Here is a 22,284-nt window from a genome sequence, read left to right as displayed (position 1 = left end):
GGACTTTCCCAGAATCTAGACTTGTTACAGATTCACAGATACACTTATGAGGGCAGATAAATGCGCTACAATGAGCCTAAAAACACTAAGTTTTGTAAAAAACCAGTCGGTGAGTATTATTGATTGGACTTTCACAGTATGTAGGACCTTGACAGATTAACAGGTACAAAATGCTAAACTTTTTAGATGTTCGTATGCGGTATGCACTGATGAGGGCAGAAAATGCTCAACAATACGCCAAAAAACTCTGTATTTTTGTAAAACAACAGCCGGTGAGTACAGTTGATTGGACTTTCACAGTATGTAGGCCTTTCACAAATTAACAGGTACAAAATGGTACACTTATTAGATGTACGTATGTGGTATGCACATATGAAGGCAAAAAAATGTGCAAAAATATGCAAAAAGACTCTGTATTTTTGCAAAACAACAGCCGGTGAGTACTGTTGCTTGGACTTTCACAGTATGTAGGCCTTTCACAAATTAACAGGTACAAAATGGTACACTAATTAGATGTACGTATGCGGTATGCACTGATGGGGGCAGAAAAATGCGCAACAATATGCCAAAAAACTCTGTATTTTTGTAAAACACCAGCCGGTGAGTACCGTTGCTTGGACTTTCACAGTATGTAGGCCCTTGACAGATTAACAGGTACAAAATGATACTTATTAGATGTATGTGGTATGCACGTATGAGGGCAAAAGAATGCGCAACAATACACCAAAAAACTGAGTATTTTTGTAAAACACCAGCTGGTGGTTACTTTTACCAGGACTTTCCCAGTATCTAGACTTGTTACAGATACAAAATAGTAGACTGCTTTGATGTAGGTATGTGGTATGCACGTATGAGGGCAGACAAATGCACTACAGTCTGTTGAAAAAAAAATATTTTTGCACAGCAGCAGGACACAACAGTGCAGCACCACAAAAAAAAAAAAAAAAAAAAAGGGATTAAACCCTAAATTGCACTCTGTCACAGAGTGTTAAGAATGGTGTGAACTGGTTTTTATACCGTCTACAGCCAATTATAAGCAGCAGATGATTTGTTGTGGGAAAAATACACAGAATTGCGCTGAAAAATCTTTCCTGCCTCCTGTGATAAGGTTCATGAAGTTCAGGCAGCTTGTTTATATGTATGAGGCAACGAAAAGCTATCTGCCCCTCTCTGATGAAATGCTCAATAAAGTGAACGGGAAGTTTAAGGTGTAAAAATCCTTCTCAGTGGCAACAAGCAAAGCACTGCACTTCTCTCTGTCCACAATGCTGATGTAACTAGCAGTTGGCAGTGGAACACTGTGGTATAAGCAATTCAGCGTCAGGGACGTGCACAGACATTCTGGAGGGCAGGGGCTCAAATAAAAAAAAAGGGCACTATAAAAACCTTTTTTCTATTAACACACCACAATTCCCGAGGTAAGGGACCTCTGGCCATCAAGATAGCATCAACCCATGAAGGTCCCAATCAGACCCCCAGAACCCACAAGCACCAGCAGGGGCATAGCTAGAAACCACAGGGCCCTGATGCAAAAAATTGCCTCAGGGCTCCCTAACCCCCCCTCCTAGGCAAAGGCCAGACTGGGACAAAAAATAGGCCTGGCATTTTAGAATAAGCTGCCCATTTTTTTGGGTCAGACTGCTGGGACCCCCACCGATCACCTTGGTTCAAGTGGCTCTCCGGCTGTTGGAAAGCTAAAACTCCCATTATGTCTGGAAAGTAGTTGTAGTTCTCTAACAGCTGAAGAGCCACAGATTGGGGTACAGTTTTACCCATCATCACTGCAGGACTTACAAGTGACTACAGCTCTGATGGGACAGTCAGGAGAATACACAGTAATATCAGTGACCTGAGTGATGTCTTCTCTGTTGTCTTTCCTTTTCTTCCTCATACGGTTCAGACGCCAGGTCTTCTTCCAGCTCCATTTTCTCTGCAGAGTCTGATGCCTGCACATCATAGGTTCCTCACTTTATCACTAGATCCTCATACTCTGTATGAAGACAATAATCATTATAATCCTGCCAGACACTGTACCCTAAATATAATACTGCCACACACAGTACCCTAAATATTATACCGCCCCACACTGTACCCTAAATATAATACTGCCACACACTGTACCCTAAATATAATACTGCCACACACTGTAGGGTATAGCTTTTTCTGTACTGTTGGGCATGAGACTTTTTCTACCTCCGGAACCAAGGGCGTACCTGTATGCCCTGGTCCCGCTCCCCTACTATGACGCAGGGTCACGGGCTGACCCCACGTCATAGCCGGGTGGTCCTGGCGGCTATCAGCCATCAGGACCCATGTCTAATGCCGGATATCACCGATCGAGGTGATGCCCGGCATTAACCCCTTAGATGCGGCAATCAAAGTTGATCGCCACGTCTAAAGTGAAAGTAAATGGTTCCCGTCAGCTAAGTCGGGCTGTTAGGGACGCCGTTGTGAAATCGCGGCGTCCTGAACAGCTGAGAGGACTGGGGGGGGGGGGGGTTCCCTTCCTGCCTCCTCTCCATCTGATCGGCGATTTGCTGCTTCATGCCTGAGATCCAGGCTAGAGGGGTGAAGAGGAGTGTACATGGGTGGCAGAGGGGTGAAGAGAAGTGTACATGGGTGGCAGAGGGGTGTACATGGGTGACAGAGGGGTGTACATGGGTGGCAGAGGGGTGTAGAGGAGTGTACATGGGTGGCAGAGGGGTGTAGAGGAGTGTATATGGGTGACAGGTGTGTAGAGGAGTGTACATGGGTGGCAGAGGAGTGTAGAGGAGTGTACATGGGTGACAGGTGTGTAGAGGAGTGTACATGGGTGGCAGAGGGGTGTAGAAGAGTGTACATGGGTGACAGAGGAGTGTAGAGGAGTGTACATGGGTGGCAGAGGGGTGTAGAGGAGTGTACATGGGTGACAGGTGTGTAGAGGAGAGTACAAGGGTGGCAGAGGGGTGTAGAGGAGTGTACATGGGTGACAGGTGTGTAGAGGGGTGAACATGGGTGACAGAAGGGGTGTAGAAGAGTGTACATGGGTGACAGAGGGGTGTAGAGGGGTGTACATGGAGGAAAGAGGGGTGTAGAAGAGTGTACATGGGTGACAGGGGGCATAGGGGGGTGTAGATGGGTAACAGAGGGGTGTACATGGGTCACAGAGGGGTGTAGAGAAGTGTACATGGGTGACAGATGGGTGTAGAGGAGTGAACATGGATGAAAGAGGGGTGTAGAAGAGTGTACATGGGTGACAGGGGGCATAGGGGGGTGTCGATGGGTAACAGAGGGGTGTAGAAGTGTGTAGATGGGTGACAGGAGTGGACAGGAGTGACAAGGTGGGGACAGGGGCGACAAAGGGACAGAGGGGTGAACATGGGTGACAAGGATGTGATCAGAGGGGTGGACAATGGGGGATGAACATGGGTGACAGAAGGGTGGATAGGGGGATGGCAAAGGTGGACATGGGTGACAGGAGGGTGGACAAGCGGTTAAAAGAGGGGTAGACAGGAGTGACAAAGGGGTGAATAAGGGGTGGACATGTGTGACAGGTGTAGACTGGGGGGTGGTCAGAGAGGTGAACATGTGTAACAGGGGAATGGACGGGGGTGACAGAGGGGTGAATAGTGGGGTGGACATGGGTGACAGGTGTAGACTGGGGGGTGGTCAGAGGGGTGGACACGGGGGGGTGAACTTGTGTGACAGGGGAATGGACACGGGTGACAGACGTATGGCCAAGGTGGACATAGATGACAGGAGGGTGGACAAGCGGTTAAAAGAGGTGACAGGGGTGACAGAGGGGTTAATAGGGGGTGGACATGGGTGATGGGGTAGACTGGGGGGTAGATATGTGTGACAGGGGGTAGATTGGGGGGTGAACATGGGTGACAGGGATGGACAGGGGGTGGGCAAGATGGCTGGTGATTATATAGGGCTGTGACATCACAGGGGTCAATGAATGATGATAGGATGCATATCGCATGTGATTCAGGGTCATCCCGCCTACCTCCCTTCCCACCGTACTTTCCCGCCCTCCCATAATCCCCTGCCCTATGTAGTGACATGTGCATCCACCATTTTAGGTTTCCAATAGCATGGAACACTGTAAAATGGAGTTTAATGAAGCTATTCGCACGATAGAATTGCAGCGATATTCACATTCGTTGAGAATCAAATATTTCATGACATTTGTAACGAATTCGGGTTCGTCAGCTTCGATTCGCTCATCTCTAGAAATAACCTCTCCTGCACTCTTATACTGCATTCTTATTTTCTGCTGCTGCTCTCCTGTGGTTATATATTAATATTACATTTGCAGCTTCATTGTTTGCCTCTTTTAATTTACAGTCAGTCTCAAGGCTTTTTTGATTTAGGAGCCATGTCATCAGGGCCGGTAAAAGGATTTTTGTCTACACAAGCAGAGCTGTATTTTGGTTGTCCCCTTTCCCCGGATCCCACTCCCTTCAACATATAGTATATCCAGATTCATGTGCCTCAATATGGTATTTAACAGTATCTGTTTTTTGCACCTAAAAAACATAGTACAGAGGTACACATGGTCCCAGAGGATCCATAATACTGAGCTGCAGGGGTTATATAGCACATGCCAAATGGAGTGTGTACAGTGGCTTAGACTCCCTTTTAACCCCTTAAAGATTGGGCAATTTTTCATTTTCGCTTTTTTTTTCCCCTGTTTGGACTCCCATTAATTTATTAATTTCTTGTATACCGGGCTGTATAAGGCCCATTTTTTGCGCCATGATCTGTAGTTTCTATGTGGTATTGATCAGACTTTTTGATTGCTTTTCACTTCATTTTTGTGGTGTATGATGTGATAAAACCAACGCAATTTTGGGGTTTGGTATATATATATATATATATATGTATATATATATATATATATATATATATATATATATATATATTTTTTTTTACATTAATGCCATTTCCCACACAGGATAAATAATGTTATATTTAATAGTTCTGACAATTACGTGTCTGGCAATACCAAAATATGTATGTTTTTATTATGTGTAATCATTAGATTCCTCATACAGATCAATGCAGTTCTATTGAACTACATTATTCTGTGTGCTCTATGCTCCATTTATAAAGCCTGGTCTAGACAGGCTCTATCAATGACAGAGCCATAGACACCAGGGAAGGAGAGGAAAGCCCTCCAGCTATCTCTACAGTGTATCGCCCCCCCCCCCCCCCCCCACTCTGTTCTGCTGCAGCCCTGTCTGCCCCAGTTCACAGCCACGCCAGTCCGCTGCTTGCCCATGGATACATTTCTGAATCCCCTGCCAGTGAGTGGCTGGGAATCAGATTTTTACACTGTAAATGCTGTAAAATTACCATTTAAACCTCATTTTATGGGTCAGTAGAATTACAGTGAAATCAATGTGTATATGCTGTAGGTTTTGTGGTTTTTACTACTGAAAAAATGGCTGTGTAATACTGCGGTCTTCCACTGGTAGCAGCATGGATTGGAGTAAACTTCAGTCAGACCTGTAAATGGCGACCAAAGCATCTAAATGGTTAGAAATAAAATGGGACCCATCTCCCCATTGGTCCTCTGCAATCACAGGGTGATGGTGTGTTGTCATAGCAGCTGGGGTCCTAATGAAGATCTCCAGGCCTTCTATAAAAATGACAAAATGATGATACACTGCACAATTACTATATTCTATATTCAAGTCCCTTAAAGGGGTACTCTGCCCCTAGACATCTTATCCCCTATCCAAATGATAGGGGATAAGATGTCTGATCGTGGGGATCCCGCAGCTGGGGACCCCTGCAATCTCCCTGCTGCACCTGTCAAGCCCCGCTCGTGACATTGGTTTTATTTTTCCATAATGATCTGTAGTTTTTATCAGTACAATTTTTGTTTTGATGAGTATACAATTTAGATTTTTTAGGGTATACAAAGTGACCAAAAATACGCAAATCTGGACTTTGGTATTTTTTTTACGTATTCGCCGTTGACCGTTTATAGTTTGGACATTTACACACGTGATGATACCACATATGTTTATGTTTATTTTTGTTTACATATTTATTCATTTATTTATTGTTAAATGTGAAAAGGGGGGTGACTTTTATTAGGGAAGGGGTTAAATCACATTTATTAACTTTTTTTTTTTTACTTTCTTTTACACTATTTTATAGGCGATTATAGCATGCAATCTTCAGATCACATACACTGTTCAATGCTATGCCATATGCATTGATCAGTGTTATCTGTACTCCATTTCTCCAGTCTGCCATGGCTGACTGAAGCTTTGGGTAACTGATCGGATGACAAGGAAGCAGGTAAGGGCCCTCCCATCGCCCTCTCAGCTGATCAGGACATCAAGGTTTGTCATCCGACCTCTGAGACCCCCGTGACCTCCAGACTGAGGCCCAACTCTTACCACTGAATACTACGGCCCCCATCTTCTGAGACAAACTCGTCTTGGCAATGACAACCAATCACTAGTGATGAGCGGTATTGGCCATATTCGAATTCGTGATATTTTGTGAATATATAGAGGAATATTCGCCCTATATTCACGAATTTCGCGTAATCGTTATATTCGCATATTCGAGGAAGAAAACAGTGAGGGGGTGGACAACTTTACTATTGGTTGCTAGGGATGTTGTTGATAACCTCTGACAAGTGTGTTTGCATCATTCTAATTGGCCCACAAGTGAAAAGAAGGAATATGCGAATATTCACATATGCGAATATGCGGAAAAAAGTGAATATTCATAATTTTGAATATATAGCAAAAATATTCGCAATAATCGCTAATTCGCGAATTTGCGATATTCGCAATAAAAATTTGAAATGCGAATATTCGCGCCCAACACTACCAATCACCGCCTGAGACGGGACATAACTGTGGCCGGTGATTGGCTGAGCGAACTGTCACAGCCAAGACACATCATGGTAAGTTGGGCCCCATTCTTTTGGGGTCCTGTGCATAGGGGATACGTTTTCATTAACCAGATAACCTATATAACCATATCATTCTTAACTCAGCAGATTAGTTTTTTTTTTGTTTTGTTTCCATTAGACTACATAAATAGATTATTTTCTGTGTTGCTCATTAAATATGTCACTAAAAAGTTCGACTGATCCTCTCTCCAGACAGAGTCAGTCGGCCACACGCACTGTTTGTCAGAGTTTGCACAGGGCTTCATAGTGAAAACAGCATCAGCAGCATTCCTGTTCACAAGCCAGCAGCACACTCTGATCGGGGTCTTCCTTGCATCCCTGTTAGGAGTTGCGCTGCGGTCAGACATGCTGGCCGCGGACGCACTCCTCCCCCGCTGCCCGGTTTATCCCGCTCTGCGGTTTTCATCCTGCGATGCGATCTCAGCCTGCCCACCGCCTCTTACCTTCCCCGTCATCTCCATTCACTTCCTGCATGCCGGCACGCATGCCCATGCCTCCTTGGGTGTGTGCGCGCCAACTCTGTGAAATTTAAAGGGACAACACATATTTAATTGGTTCTTGCTTTCCCATGACCCTATAAGTACAGGCACTTCCTTTTCACCCTTACCGGATCTTTGTGCCTTATCAGCCTAAGAGAAAATGTTCTGTTTGTTCCTTGCCTTGCCGTGTTCCAGACCCTGTTGCTACATACCCTGACCTTGCTACTGTGCCGCCTGCCCTCTGACCTCTTACTTCGTGACCTGACCTTGCTACTGTGCTACCTGCCCTGACTGCCTGTCCTGACTATGAGTTGTCTTATCCATCCAGTACCACGTTACATCTCGGACACCTGTGTGGACGAGTCATATCAGGGGCAACGACCTGGGTGCCGCCTGCCGCAGCAAGCCCATCCCGCTTTGCGGTGGGCTCTGGTGAAGACCAGTGGCCCCTTAGACTCCACTCCCTGATACGGCCCACATCATCATCTACACAGGTAAGTGGATCCACTACTCCTAGCTCCTCACGGTCCAGCAGCAGCAACAACTGCAACCTGCCCCAGTGGCTCCTCTGGTGTCTGCAGCATCCGTCGGTCCCAAACTTTGTTTATCCCTGCCGACGAAGTAGGAAGGGGACCCTAAATTGTGCAGGGGATTCGTGACCCAGTTCTCCATGCAAGTTGAACTGATGGCCGATCAATTCCTGATGGAGCGTGTCAATGTGGCCTTCGTGGTTAGTTTTCTCTCTGGTAAGGCTCTGGCCTGGGCCACTCCTCTCTGGGACAGAAGTGACCCGGTGACTACCAACCTGAATTCCACAGTGTCTTTGAAGAGCCTGCTCGGTCTTCCTCTGCCGAAACTGCTTCTGAACCTCTGCCAAGGGGATTCTTCTGTTGGCGAGTATGTGATCAAAATTTTGCACCCTGGCTTCTGAACTTGACTGGAATAATGCAACCCGTTGTGCCACCTTCAAGAAAGGACTTTCCAGCAGGGTCAAGGATGCTTTGGCTGCACGGGATCCTACTTGATGTGCGTTTAGCTGAGGGGCAAGAGGAGCTCCATCAAGAACGCAAACTTGTCCGTTCTCGTCGCCTTCCCCGTTTGGATCTGGTGTTTCAGCGACCTCCTCTTCCTACATCTTTGCCATCTTCCGAAGAGCCCATGCAGGTGGATCATGCACACCTGTCTCCACATGAGAGGTCACACAGTCGGGAGGAGAATCTGTGCCTATAATGTGCCAGCCCAGAGCTTTTTTGCATAAACCGCCCTTTTCGGCCTCAGCAACCCGAAAAACGCACGCACCTAGGGTACGTGGGAGAGGCGTCTCTAGGTGTGAATACTTCCTCTCCACCCTAATGCATGCCTGTCTGGCTCTTCTCTTCCTACGGCTCCTCGTTCCCCGTTTCTGCTTTTGTGGACTCTGGTTCAGCAGGGATCTTCGTGGATGCCTCTCTGGTCCATAAATATCTTCTCCCAGTCACACAGTTTGCTAAGCCTCTGTACATATCTACTATCAACGGGGAGTGCATGAATTCCGCGGTGAAGTTTATCACGGAACCTCTGAAGATGCAAGTGGGTGCAATGCACAAGGAGAGGATTTAGTTCTATGTGCTTCCACACTGTTCTTCCTCGGTTCTCCTCGGTCTGCCTTGGCTGCAATATCACTCTCCAGTTCTTGATTGGCGCTCCGGAGAAGTCTCTCACTTGGGCCAGGATTGCCGGGACCACTGTCTGTCGGACATCCTATTTCTTGTTGCTCCCTGCCGAGTCTGCCTACCCCGTACCAAGACTTCACAGACATATTTTGCGAGAAGCAAGCTTAGAGCTTTCCTCCTCATAGACCTTATGATTGCCCTATTGACCTTCTGCCTGGTTCTTCACCCCTTGGGGAAGAATCTATATTTTGTAGGCCCCTGAGACACAGGCCATGTCTGAATACATATGTGAGAACCTACAGAAGGGCTTCATTTGGTCTACCTCTCCTGCGGGAGCTGATTTATTCTTTGTGGAAAAGAAAGACGGTTCTCTTCGTCCCTGTATTGATTAACAAGGACTTAATCTCACCATCAAGAACCGGTACCCTCTTCCTCTGATCTCGGAACTATTTGATCGCCCGGAGACGAGAGGAAGATGGCTTTTAACACCTGTGATGGACAATATGTGTACCTCATGATGCCGTTTGGTCTCTGTTATGCCCTGGCCGTTTTTCAAGAATTTGTCAATGACATTTTTCGAGATCTCCAATACACTTGTGTTGTGGTGTATCTGGACAACATCTTGATCTTCTCGCCCAACTTGGAAGTCCATCGCACTCAAGTGCATCAGGTCCTGAGACACCTTCGGAGCAACCCTCTCTACACCAAGCTTGAGAAATGTCTCTTCGAGAGGTCGTCTCTGCCTTTGCTCAGCTATATTGTCTCTAACCAAGGTCTTCGGATGGATCCTGATAAGCTTTCTTCGGTCCTAACCTGGCCTCAACCTTCTGGTCTGCGGGCTATTCAACACTTCCTTGGTTTTTCCAATTATTATCGGCAGTTTATCCCGCATTTCTCCACCCTGGTAGCTCCGATTGTGGCTCTTACTAAGAAAGGAGTCAATCCCAAATCTTGGCTGCCTACAGCGGAAGAAGCCTTTTCTCGCTTGAAGTCGGCATTTGCCTCTGCTCCTGTTCTGACAAGACCTGACCTGGACAAGCCATTCTACCTCAAAGTAAACGCCTCTTCTCTAGGAGCCGGAGCAGTTTTGACTTAAAAGTCCTCAAGGGGCAAAACGGTGACTTGCTGCTTCTCTAAAACTTTTTCCTGCAGAGAGGAATTACACCATCGGTGACCGGCAACTCTTGGCCATTAAGCTCGTTCTGGAAGAATGGTGTCACTTTTTAGAGGGGCCTACTCATCCTATCAATATCTATACGGACCATAAAAATCTTCTTTATTTACAGTCATCACAACGTCTGAACCCCGGCAGGCCAGGTGGTCTCTTTTCATTTCCGGGTTTAATTTTCTCATTCATCCATTCTCATTTCGACCAGCACACAAGAACATCAGAGCTGATGCCCTCTCTCGTGCTTCCAATGTAACGGGTCAGGAACCTTAACCTCACCATATTGTGCCTCCAGATCGTTTGGTTAAGGCAGCACCAGTTTACCTTCAGCAAATTCCTCCTGGAAAGAATTTTGTACCAACTCGCCTAAGGACTAAAGTGCTAAACAGGGGATATTCTTCCTTATTGGCCAGTCACCCAGGAAATCTACTCTGCTCATCACCTGTCATTACTGGTGGCCGAACCTGGAACACGATGTTGCTGACTATGTCCGTTCCTGCGCAATTTATGCTTGGTTCGTGACAAGACACCTCTTAGCAAACCAGCTGGTCTCTTCCCATCCCAAAGTCTCCGTGGACCCATATTGCCATGGTTTTCATTACTGATCTGCCATCCTCCTCCAGTTGCACGGTCATTTGGGTGGTCGTTGTTCGTTTCTCCAAGATGGCTCATTTTGTATCCCTGCCTGGTCTTCCTTCTGCTCCTCAGTTGGCAGATGTATTTTTCCGACACATTTTCTGCCTGCATGGCACATCGTGTCTTCCCCTTCACATTGGATCTGACAAAGGGGTTCAATTTGTTTCCAAGTTTTGGGGGGCCCTCTGCTCTCACCTTGAAGTCAAACTGGTCTTTTCTTCTGCGTACCATCCACAAACCAACGGCCAGGTGGAGAAGGTCAACTAAGTCCTTGGAGAGTTTCTTCGCCATTTTGTTTCTGTCTGGCAGGATGACTGTCTGATCTATTGCCCTGGGCTGAGTTCTCCTACAATCATCGTGACTCTGATTCTACAGGTACCTTTCCGTTCTTTGTTGTTAACGGTCATCACCTTCGACCTCCTTTACCCCTGCCCACTTCTTTTGGAGTACCAGCGGCTGATGACTTGATTCGGGACTTTCAATCCATTTGGCGGGAAACCCGAGGCTCTTCAGCTGTCACCTTCTCCCGCATGAAGTCCCAGGCTGACAAAAGAGGAAGTCTCCACCTATCTTTTCCCCCCGGAGACAAGGTTTGGCTGTCTGCAAAATATGTTTGGCTGAAACAACCCAGTTACAAGTTGGGTCCGCGGTTCATGGGTCCTTTTAAAGTTCTTCACTGCATCAATCCGGCTGCATACAAGTTACATCTCCCTCCTTCTTTGCGCATCCCGAAATCTTTCCACGTCTCCCTCTCCAAGCCTTTGGTCCTTAATCGCTTCTTCCAGAAGAATATCTCTCCAGTCCCTGTCACTGGGTCCTCTGATGTGTTTGAAGTCCAGGAGATACTTGCCACCAAACCATTAGGGGGAAGCAGTACTTCCTGGTACATTGGAAAGGTTTTAGTCCTGAGGAGAGGTCCTGGGTGCCTGAGGAGAACATCTTTGACAGGGATCTGGTGCTCAGGTTTCTCCAGCCTAAAAAAAAGGGGGAGACCTAAGGGGGAGGGTACTGTTGTGGACGCACTCATCCCCCGCTGCCTGGCTTATCCCGTTCTGCGGTTCGCATCCCGTGTTCGCCGCCTGCCCACTGCCTCTTACCTTCCCCATCATCTCCATTCACTTCCTGCTTGCCAGCGCACAGGCCGCGCCTCCTAGGGCGTGCGAGCCAGCTCTGTGAAATTTAAAGGGACAGTGCACATTTAATTGGTTCTTGCTTTCCTCTGACCCTATAAGTACAGGCACTTCCTTTTGACCATTGCCGGATCTTTGTGCCTTATCAGCCTAAGAGAAAGTATTCAGTTTGTGCCTTGTCTTGCCGTGTTCCAGACCCTGTTGCTACATACCCTGACCTTTCTACTCTGCCGCCTGCCCTCTTGCTTCGTGACCTGACCTTGCTACTGTGCTGCCTGCCCTGACCGCCTGCCTGTCCTGACTACAAGTTGCCTTATCCATCCAGTACCACGTTACATCTCGACCACCTGTGTAGATGAGTCGTATCAGGGGTAGCAACATTGGTGCCACCTACCTCAGCAATTCCATCCCGCTTTGCGGCGGGCTCTGGTGAAAACCTGCGGCTCCTTAGACTCCGCTCTATGATATGGCCGATGTCATCATTCACACAGGTAAGCGGATCCACTACTCCTCAGTCATAACAATTCCTTTCTGTAAGTACAGAAATTACTCAAACTCTGCAATATATTCAGCATTATTTTGAAATATTTATGAAAAATAGAGACATTGTTGCTTCTTTGTGTAAACCCACCATTGTGATTCCTGTGTCGGAAGCACTGCACAGCAGGGCTGATGTGTACTGTAATCCTCCTCCTCTCTGTATAGCACATGTAGTGATAAACTGAGAGGAGGGGATTCCACCATCCTGCGCTGCCATAAGCTGCTTCATCTCTGCTTGGTCCCCAGCACGGCCTCAGATGATGTCATGTTTGCTGGAAAACGCCCCCTCCCTCTCCACTGAGCACAGAAACAGTGAGCAGCCATTATAGTGATGGCTGTACAAGCTCTAAAAAAAAAATTTGAAGGTGGTAAGAGTGTATAAGGATGTCTACAGGGGTGATTTGTTAAAAGAAGTTTTAATGACAGGTACTCTTTGAAAAAAATAAAAAATAAACCCAAGGGGGCTCGGACACCCCACTGCGATACAGGTGCAATAATGCAATCTCTGGAAACTAAATAAAATAATAAGAAAAAGACATTGAGAGAGAGAGAGAGAGAGAGAGAGAGAGAGAGAGAGAGAGAGAGAGAGAGAGAGAGAGAGAGAGAGAGAGAGAGAGAGAGAGAGAGAGAACGTCTGCCCATTATTATATATTATAATTATATATATTATGTTTTTAGGACAACATTTTTGTCCAAAAACAATACACTCCTTAATTTAAATCCGCATTCAGGGAACTCACCAGGCTCTATAAAGAACATATCACCTCTTGGTGGGAGATTCAGAGCCTGGAGAACTACCTTAAACATAAAATTGTACCTAGAGGCTTGCGGATTAATCTAACCCCAGCAGCAAGGTATAGAAGCCCAAACCTAATCAGTAAGTGGGAGAAAGAAGCCACTCAGAGCTCCCTGAGATTTATGCAGATACTCCTCAAGGAGGAGAAGATCAATCACAATTCCTTGGAAGAGAGACTGAAGTCACGTATTCAGATCACTCAGGGTTTTACATATGAGGCTGAGTTTCCAGCCAAGGAGCTGTTGTTAAAAAATACTATTGAAAGGTTCCAGTACCACCTGAAGGAGAGAAAACACCGACAGTTTGTCCGTGACTTACAGGACTTTAAAGATAACAAAATATATGTGTTTCTCCCCAAAGGTGGCACTGGTGAACCAACGGTTGAAGGTTCCTCTACAAAGACCGATTTATCTGACTCTGATAGAGACCAACCGTCCAGGAATAGGGGGCAAGGTCAAGGCCGTGGGAAGAGAGGAGGGAGAGGTCCTAAGAGAGGAGGCAGGGGTGGGGCCCCACCCGAACAAGGTCCTTTTTTAGAGAGACCCTCTCAGGATACGTTCTACCCACTAAGGAACAGAAACAATTGAATTCTGCCCTACAAATTATCAACTTATCTGCATATCAACTCTCTGAATCTGAAATGTGCATTCTCAGCAAGGGTTTTGGCTTTGTACCCACTTCGGCATTCAACAAATTCAACTGGGTGAAGGATCTACACCTGTTCACCAGGAAATTGCATTGGAAAAAATTCTATGCAAACTGTGAGAGACGCTGTGCCCAGGAACTTGATCTGCCTGGAGACATCCTCCGGGGGGCAGAAATACTGGTTGATCTCATGAGCGAAGGAGATCAACCTAGTGGATCATGTCCTTTCATTCAGTTGAAAAATAAGAGTAAAAAGATGCCACCTACGGGTGATATGTCCTGTATCGACGTCTTCCTGAACTTGGTCTTAAATTACTTAGACCAGGTCAGATCAATCAGTAATGCAAACTTTACCCATGATGAGATGCAGGCATTGCTGAAACTGGAAAAAGACAGGTCCCTAGTAATTAAGCCCTCCGACAAGGGGGGCAATATTGTGGTCATGGACCATCTAAAATATCGTCAGATGTGTCTGTAACTCCTCTTGAAGGAAGATTGTTATGAGATCCTAAGGGAGGACCCCACCGTACAGTACCGTACGGAACTAGCTGAGATTGTGCAGAAGGCCAGGGATGCAGACCTAGTGAGCGAAGAAGAAGCTGATTTTCTGGTACCTCTCCATCCTAGGGTGGCAACGTTCTACTCCTTGCCCAAAATACATAAAGGCACCACACCCCTCAAGGGCAGACCAATAGTCTCGGGTGTGGGCAACCTCTCGCAGAATGTTGGTGTGTATGTTGATACCATACTTAAAACCTTTGTGATGGCTTTGTCCTCATACACCCGAGACACTACAGATCTATTCAAAAAGTTAGATGGTCTGACCCTCGAGGAGAATACATGGCTAGCCAGCATAGACATGGAGTCTTTATACTCCTGCATTCCCCATGACTTGGGAATAGCGGCGGTAGAATATTTTCTACAAAGTAGAGGTTGCCAGTACCGTGCCCATAGCCAATTTGTCATAGACTTGCTCCGTTTCACCCTCACCAAGAATTACTTTCTATTTGACAGACGCACCTTCCACCAGCTCAGAGGGACCGCAATGGGGAGCCCTTATGCCCCCACATACGCGAATCTCAATCTGGGCTGGTGGGAGGAGGTGCTAGTCTTTGGTGAACAACTGGTGCATGTTACGGAGCAGGTTGGGCTATGGGCACGGTATATTGACGATATTTTCGTCATATGGAACGGTACCCGTAATGATTTTACACTTTTTGTAGACGCCCTCAACAACAACGCAGTAGGCCTCAAATTTACTTTTGAACTGGCATATAACGAGTTACCCTTTCTTGATGTCCTTATTAAGAAGGACGCCAGGGGTAGTCTACAGACAACTGTGTATCGCAAGGCCACTGCGACCAACTCATTGTTGGAATGGCGTAGTTTTCACCCGGTACCATTAAAACGAGGCATCCCCAAAGGGCAATATTTGAGGATGAAGAGAAACTGTTCATCCCAAGTTGAGTTCAAGAGTCAAGCTGCTGATTTGAGGCAGCGCTTTCAGGCCAGAGGTTACCCGGATTGGGTTCTACAGAAAGCATACCAAGAAACGAGGGAGGTAGAAAGAGCAAGTCTGCTTGTACCCAAACCCCGGGATGTGAACTCAGACAATCTCATTAGACTGGTAGCTACTTATGATGGGGGAGCACAAGATGTTAGATGTATTCTCAGTAAACACTGGGAGATTCTGAGGATGGACCCAGATCTGAAGGATGTTTTGGGATCTCATCCTCAGATTTCTTTCAGAAAGGGCAGAAGTCTGAGAGACAGGCTTGAGAAGAGCCGCTATGTGCCACCTCAGACACAAGGAACTTGGCTGAATAGGCAGATTAAAGGATGCTTCCGCTGCAGCGGATGCATTGCTTGCAAACATATTGAAGTGACTAAAACATTCTCTAGCACCAATACTGGGCAGATTTATTCCATACGTGACTTCATCAACTGCCGGAGTAAAGGTATTGTTTACAAAGCCACCTGCAGTTGTGGTATGGAATATGTTGGCAAGACAATCAGGGAGTTTAGGAGAAGAGTTGGCGAGCACTTGAGAGACATCATTAATCTGGCCGACAAGCCATTAGCTTGGCACATCAATGGCCAACATGGTTGGGATGCCCAAAACCTGAGATTTGTGGAGATAGAACTTGTCAGACCTCCCACCAGAGGAGGAGACTGGGATAGGTTGATCCTCCAAAAAGAGACTCGGTGGATATTCTCCCTACGGATACAGTCTCCCAGTGGACTCAATGAGGCTCTGAGTTATGCCTGCTTTTTGGAGTAATCTAACTAACTGCGCCCCCTTTTCCATTTAAGGCCATATCCTATTCCACTAGTCACACACTTCCAATGTGTTTTCATTATTATTTATTCAAATTTTCTGCTCATTTAAAAAATCTGCTCATTTCATAACCCCCCCTGCTTGTCTGTAGCAACCATTTGTTCACCTCCATTTCGTGCGATTGTCCTACTGACACTCTGCACATATACATGGAGGTACCGAGGTCCTCTATATAAGTCACTAATTCGCGATTTCATTCGCGATATTACTTATCATTACCTTGCACCTTGTATATACGGTCCGCTTTACCGCTGTGTCCGGCTAAATACTTTGATTCTACTAGTTGCTGACAGCACTGCGCTCTTATCCTGAGCGCTGCCTAGCAACGAGCGATGCTCAGCGCTGAGAGACGCGTCACCGGAAGTCAGACGTCATGACCGGAAGTGACGCGCGGCGACTTTCACTTCAGACACACATAAATACTGCATGGGTGTCCGCGGCAGGTAAGCCAGTGTTACGCCTAGCGCTCCGGGTCCCCGCTCCTCCCCGGAGCGCTCACGGCGTCTTTCTCCCTGCAGCTCCCCGTTAGTCCCGCTGACCGGGAGCGCTGCTCTGTCATGGCCGTTGGGGATGCGATTCGCACAGCGGGACGCGCCCGCTCGCGAATCGCATCCCAGGTCACTTACCCGTTCCCGTCCCCTGCTGTCATGTGCTGGCGCGCGCGGCTCCGCTCTCTAGGGCGCGCGCGCGCCAGCTCCCTGAGACTTAAAGGGCCAGTGCACCAATGATTGGTGCCTGGCCCAATTAGCCTAATTGGCTCCCACCTGGTCCCTGACTATATCTAACCTCCTCCCTTGCACTTCCTTGCCGGATCTTGTTGCCCTTGTGCCTAGTGAAAGCGTTTTGTGTGTTTAATACCCTGTGTACCAGAACTTCTGCTATCTCCCCTGACTACGAACCTTGCCGCCTGCCCCCGACCTTCTGCTACGTCCGACTTTGCTTCTGCCTACTCCCTTGTACCTCGCCTATCTTCAGCAGCCAGAGAGGTGAGCCGTTGCTAGTGGATACGACCTGGTCACTACCGCCGCAGCAAGACCATCCCGCTTTGCGGCGGGCTCTGGTGAAAACCAGTAGTGTCTTAGAACCGGTCCACTAGCACGGTCCTCGCTATCCCTCTCTGGCACAGAGGATCCACCTCCTGCCAGCCGGCATCGTGACAGTAGATCCGGCCATGGATCCCGCTGAAGTTCCTCTGCCAGTTGTCGCTGACCTCCCTACGCTGGTCGCCCAGCAAGCTCGTCAGATCGCCCAGCAGTCGCAACAGATAGCGCAACAAGATCACCAGCTGTCGTACTTGACCACCATGACACAGCAACTCCAGTCACAACTACAGCAAGTACAGTCGCAGCTACAGCAGCAACAACCATCTCCTCCGCCAGCTCCAGCACCCCTTCCGCGGCAAGTGGCCGCTCCTAGCCTCCGCCTGTCCTTGCCGGACAAATTTAATGGGGACTCTAAGTTTTGCCGTGGCTTTCTTTCGCAATGTTCCTTGCACTTAGAGATGATGTCGGATCAGTTTCCTACTGAAAGGTCTAAGGTGGCTTTCGTAGTCAGCCTTCTGTCTGGAAAAGCCCTGTCATGGGCCACACCGCTCTGGGACCGCGATGACCCCGTCACTGCCTCTGTACACTCCTTCTTCTCGGAAATTCGAAGTGTCTTTGAGGAACCTGCCCGAGCCTCTTCTGCTGAGACTGCCCTGCTGAACCTGGTCCAGGGTAATTCCTCCGTTGGCGAGTACGCCATACAATTCCGTACTCTTGCTTCTGAACTATCCTGGAATAATGAGGCTCTCTGCGCGACCTTTAAAAAAGGCCTATCCAGCAACATTAAAGATGTTCTGGCCGCACGAGAGACTCCTGCTAACCTGCATGAACTCATTCATCTAGCCACTCGCATTGACATGCGTTTTTCTGAGAGGCATCAAGAGCTCCGCCAGGAAAAAGACTTAGATCTCTGGACACCTCTCCCACAGTCTCCACTGCAATCTGCGCCTAGGCCTCCCGCCGAGGAGGCCATGCAAGTGGATCGGTCTCGCCTGACCCTGGAAGAGAGGAATCGCCGTAAGGAAGAGAATCTTTGTCTGTACTGTGCCAGTACTGAACATTTTTTGGTGGATTGCCCAATCCGTCCTCCACGTCTGGGAAACGCACGCTCGCACTCAGCTCTCGTGGGTGTGGCGTCTCTTGATGCCAAGTCGGCTTCTCCACGTCTCACGGTACCTGTTCGGATTTCCACTTCAGCCAGCTCTCCCCTCTCAGCCGTGGCCTGCCTGGACTCTGGAGCTTCTGGGAATTTTATTCGGGAGTCCTTTGTGAATAAATTCCGCATTCCGGTGACCCGTCTTGTCAAGCCACTCCACATTTCCGCGGTCAACGGAGCCAGGTTGGATTGCACCGTGCGTTACCGCACGGAGCCCCTCCTAATATGCATCGGACCTCATCACGAGGAGATTGTATTTTTTGTCCTTCCTAATTGCTCTTCTGAAGTTCTCCTTGGACTACCCTGGCTTCAACACCATTCCCCAACCCTGGATTGGTCCACTGGGGAGATCAAGAGTTGGGGTCCCTCTTGTTCCAAGGACTGCCTTCAACCGGTTCCCAGTACTCCCTGCCGTGACCCTGTGGTTCCTCCTGTATCCGGTCCCCCTAAGGTCATTAAGGACTCTGCCTGCCACAGGAAATGCCCCTCCCCCCCTCCCAGTTCCATCAGGCAAGCTTCTGTGTCCCCTCATGGCCCTCGTCCTGGTGTCACACTGCCCCGTGCCAGGTCTCGCCCTCTGCCCTCTCTCCCCATTCCTACTCCTGCGGTTCTGCCTGCCGTTGAGGAATCCCTCCATCCTTTCCCGGTGTCCTCATCCCAGGGGAGGCAGTTACCCGATAAAGAGAAGGGGAGACCTAAGGGGGGGGGTACTGTTACGCCTAGCGCTCCGGGTCCCCGCTCCTCCCCGGAGCGCTCACGGCGTCTTTCTCCCTGCAGCTCCCCGGTCAGTCCCGCTGACCGGGAGCGCTGCTCTGTCATGGCCGTTGGGGATGCGATTCGCACAGCGGGACGCGCCCGCTCGCGAATCGCATCCCAGGTCACTTACCCGTTCCCGTCCCCTGCTGTCATGTGCTGGCGCGCGCGGCTCCGCTCTCTAGGGCGCGCGCACGCCAGCTCCCTGAGACTTAAAGGGCCAGTGCACCAATGATTGGTGCCTGGCCCAATTAGCCTAATTGGCTCCCACCTGGTCCCTGACTATATCTAACCTCCTCCCTTGCACTTCCTTGCCGGATCTTGTTGCCCTTGTGCCTAGTGAAAGCGTTTTGTGTGTTTAATACCCTGTGTACCAGAACTTCTGCTATCTCCCCTGACTACGAACCTTGCCGCCTGCCCCCGACCTTCTGCTACGTCCGACTTTGCTTCTGCCTACTCCCTTGTACCTCGCCTATCTTCAGCAGCCAGAGAGGTGAGCCGTTGCTAGTGGATACGACCTGGTCACTACCGCCGCAGCAAGACCATCCCGCTTTGCGGCGGGCTCTGGTGAAAACCAGTAGTGTCTTAGAACCGGTCCACTAGCACGGTCCTCGCTATCCCTCTCTGGCACAGAGGATCCACCTCCTGCCAGCCGGCATCGTGACAGCCAGGACACCAATCGGCTGAATGCACTGCCCACCACTGTGGTAGTGCACCTAGGGATACCGCCACTGCGGCAGCGTTGGTAACCGTGAGTAGCCACCTGATGACAACATTGCCACCAGGCTAATAGAAGCATAAGTTGTGGCACCAATATTGCATAAACCGCATAGGTGCTCAAGCTACATGTGCGCTCACGGTTCCGCTTTTTCCCTACTATTTACAACTTTCTGTTTTTGTAATTAGTTTCATTATTGGTAATATTTATCCTTGTACTGTATATTGCCTCTTTAACCCCTGAAGAACCCACCGATGTGGTTGAAACGCGTCGGACGCACCAGAACAAGGGCTATATATTTTACTGCCAGGGAATTCTAGGGCGTAGTCCAAGGGGTAGATTGGGGCAGGGGTCGCCCTTTCTAGGGCGAGTGCTCCGACAGTCCCTGTGGGAGCAGGGGTAGACTTCACCACATCTCCCCGACAGATTTCTAGGGTGATTGTCAATTTTTGACCCTGCTCTCCCCGACCCTATCCCTCAATACAGACGCACCCTGTCTCATGCGGTCTGTATTGCACATTACAGATCTGGTGTCCAATTACCTTACTGGCTTATTTTTGTTGTGGGGCCTATGCTTTTAGCACGTGTCTGAATAAAAGTTATATTTTAAGTGTGTACCCCCCTGTGATTCCATTATTATATACTAAGAACATATAAAAGCATAACAAAGCATACAAAAGCATAGTTTACTTTTATACCTGTATAACTCAATTTAGTTGCCATTTGGTAAAAACTGAGGTTAAATAGAGCATAGAACTGTTCAAAGTAAACTGTAAAAATGATGAAAGGAAATACAATAATAAGATGTTATGCAGCTTCTTAAGAGTACATTGTCCTCCAGCTGCTTACTTCAAAGCATTCCATGAATGTCAATATACTGTATAATAGACTTAAGATAACTTCCATTTACTCTACAAACATCTCTGCACTCAGAGAAACCCTACTGACAAGGATATTGAAGGCTTTTTTGTAAAATTGTGGTGTGGAGATTGTTTCTGAATAGTTGGTAAATAATAAAAAAGAAAGTCGAAAGATTTAATGCAAATCTGTAAAGGGGTTTATAAAAGCAGAACAGATGCCAAACAGATAAAAAAAGATCATAGGGCACCACAAAAGAAAAGTTATTATTCTTCTGACAGCTCTCACTAAATCCTCATATTCCCCAATACATAACAATTCTGGAACATTTTCTCTTAGAAGACGCTGGATGAAGAGGACTAATTTTTTGATCCATATGAAAATGAATGAATACAATCACCTGTAGATGGTGGCATTGTGTAGGGTCGCACCCCTTGACAAGGGGAATGGTAATGCCCAGTTTTTAATCAATCTATCCTATATATATATATATATATATATATATATATATATATATATATATATATATATATATAAAACTCAATGGGGGAGATTTATCAAAGGATTCTGACTGGTTTTTCCTGTCTAAATTTGTCACACAGAATATTACAGTCTAAATATGTGCGACTTTTCTGCAACTTTTGCTTTAGAGGATTTTTAGAACATGATGCATTCTAGTCTATTTTAGACGGAAAAATGCATTGGTGCTAAATTTATCAAAAGTGACTTTTCAGCGACAAGTCGCATCAGCTGAAAGTACTCCGAAATGTCAGACCATGTTGGAACAGGTATAAATACAGTCTAAAGCATAGATCCCAGAGCCTGTGCGCAGTATTTATCAAGAGCCATACGCCTTTTGATAAATTAGGCGCACAATAGACCGGCCTAACCCTCTGTAGTTTGGTCTATATTGATGCGGGACACAGACAACTTTGATAAATCTCCCCCAATGTGTGTGTATGTGTTCCAGCATCACGTCCAAACGGCTAAAGATATTAACATGAAACTTGGCACACATGTTACTTATATGTCAACAACAAACATAGTATGGGTGATTTAACCCTTACTCACCCCAATTTGCCAGGGTCGGGGTTTTTATTTAAAGTCCCATACAAGTATATGGGAAATATATGTTACTGCATAACTTCCAAACGGCTGGAGATATTTCAATAATACTTGGTCACATGTTACTTATATGTCCACTTAAAATAGAGGATAGTTAATTTAACCTTTAACTACCCCCATTTGTGAGGGTCCGGATTTTTGTTTAAAGTCTCATGCAAATCAATGGGAAATGTATGTTCCCATATAAGTTCCGTACGTCTGGAGATATTTCAATAATGCCTGGTACACATATTACTTATATGTCAAATAAAAAGATATGATAGTTAAATTAACCCTTACCTACACCCTTATATAAAAGATGGGTTTTTGTTTCAAGTCCCAT

The sequence above is a fragment of the Hyla sarda genome, chromosome 5, assembly GCF_029499605.1.
Source record: "Hyla sarda isolate aHylSar1 chromosome 5, aHylSar1.hap1, whole genome shotgun sequence".
Classification (NCBI taxonomy): domain Eukaryota; kingdom Metazoa; phylum Chordata; class Amphibia; order Anura; family Hylidae; genus Hyla; species Hyla sarda.
The sequence above is the reverse complement of the archived record's forward strand: the minus strand, read 5'-3'. Positions refer to the sequence as shown.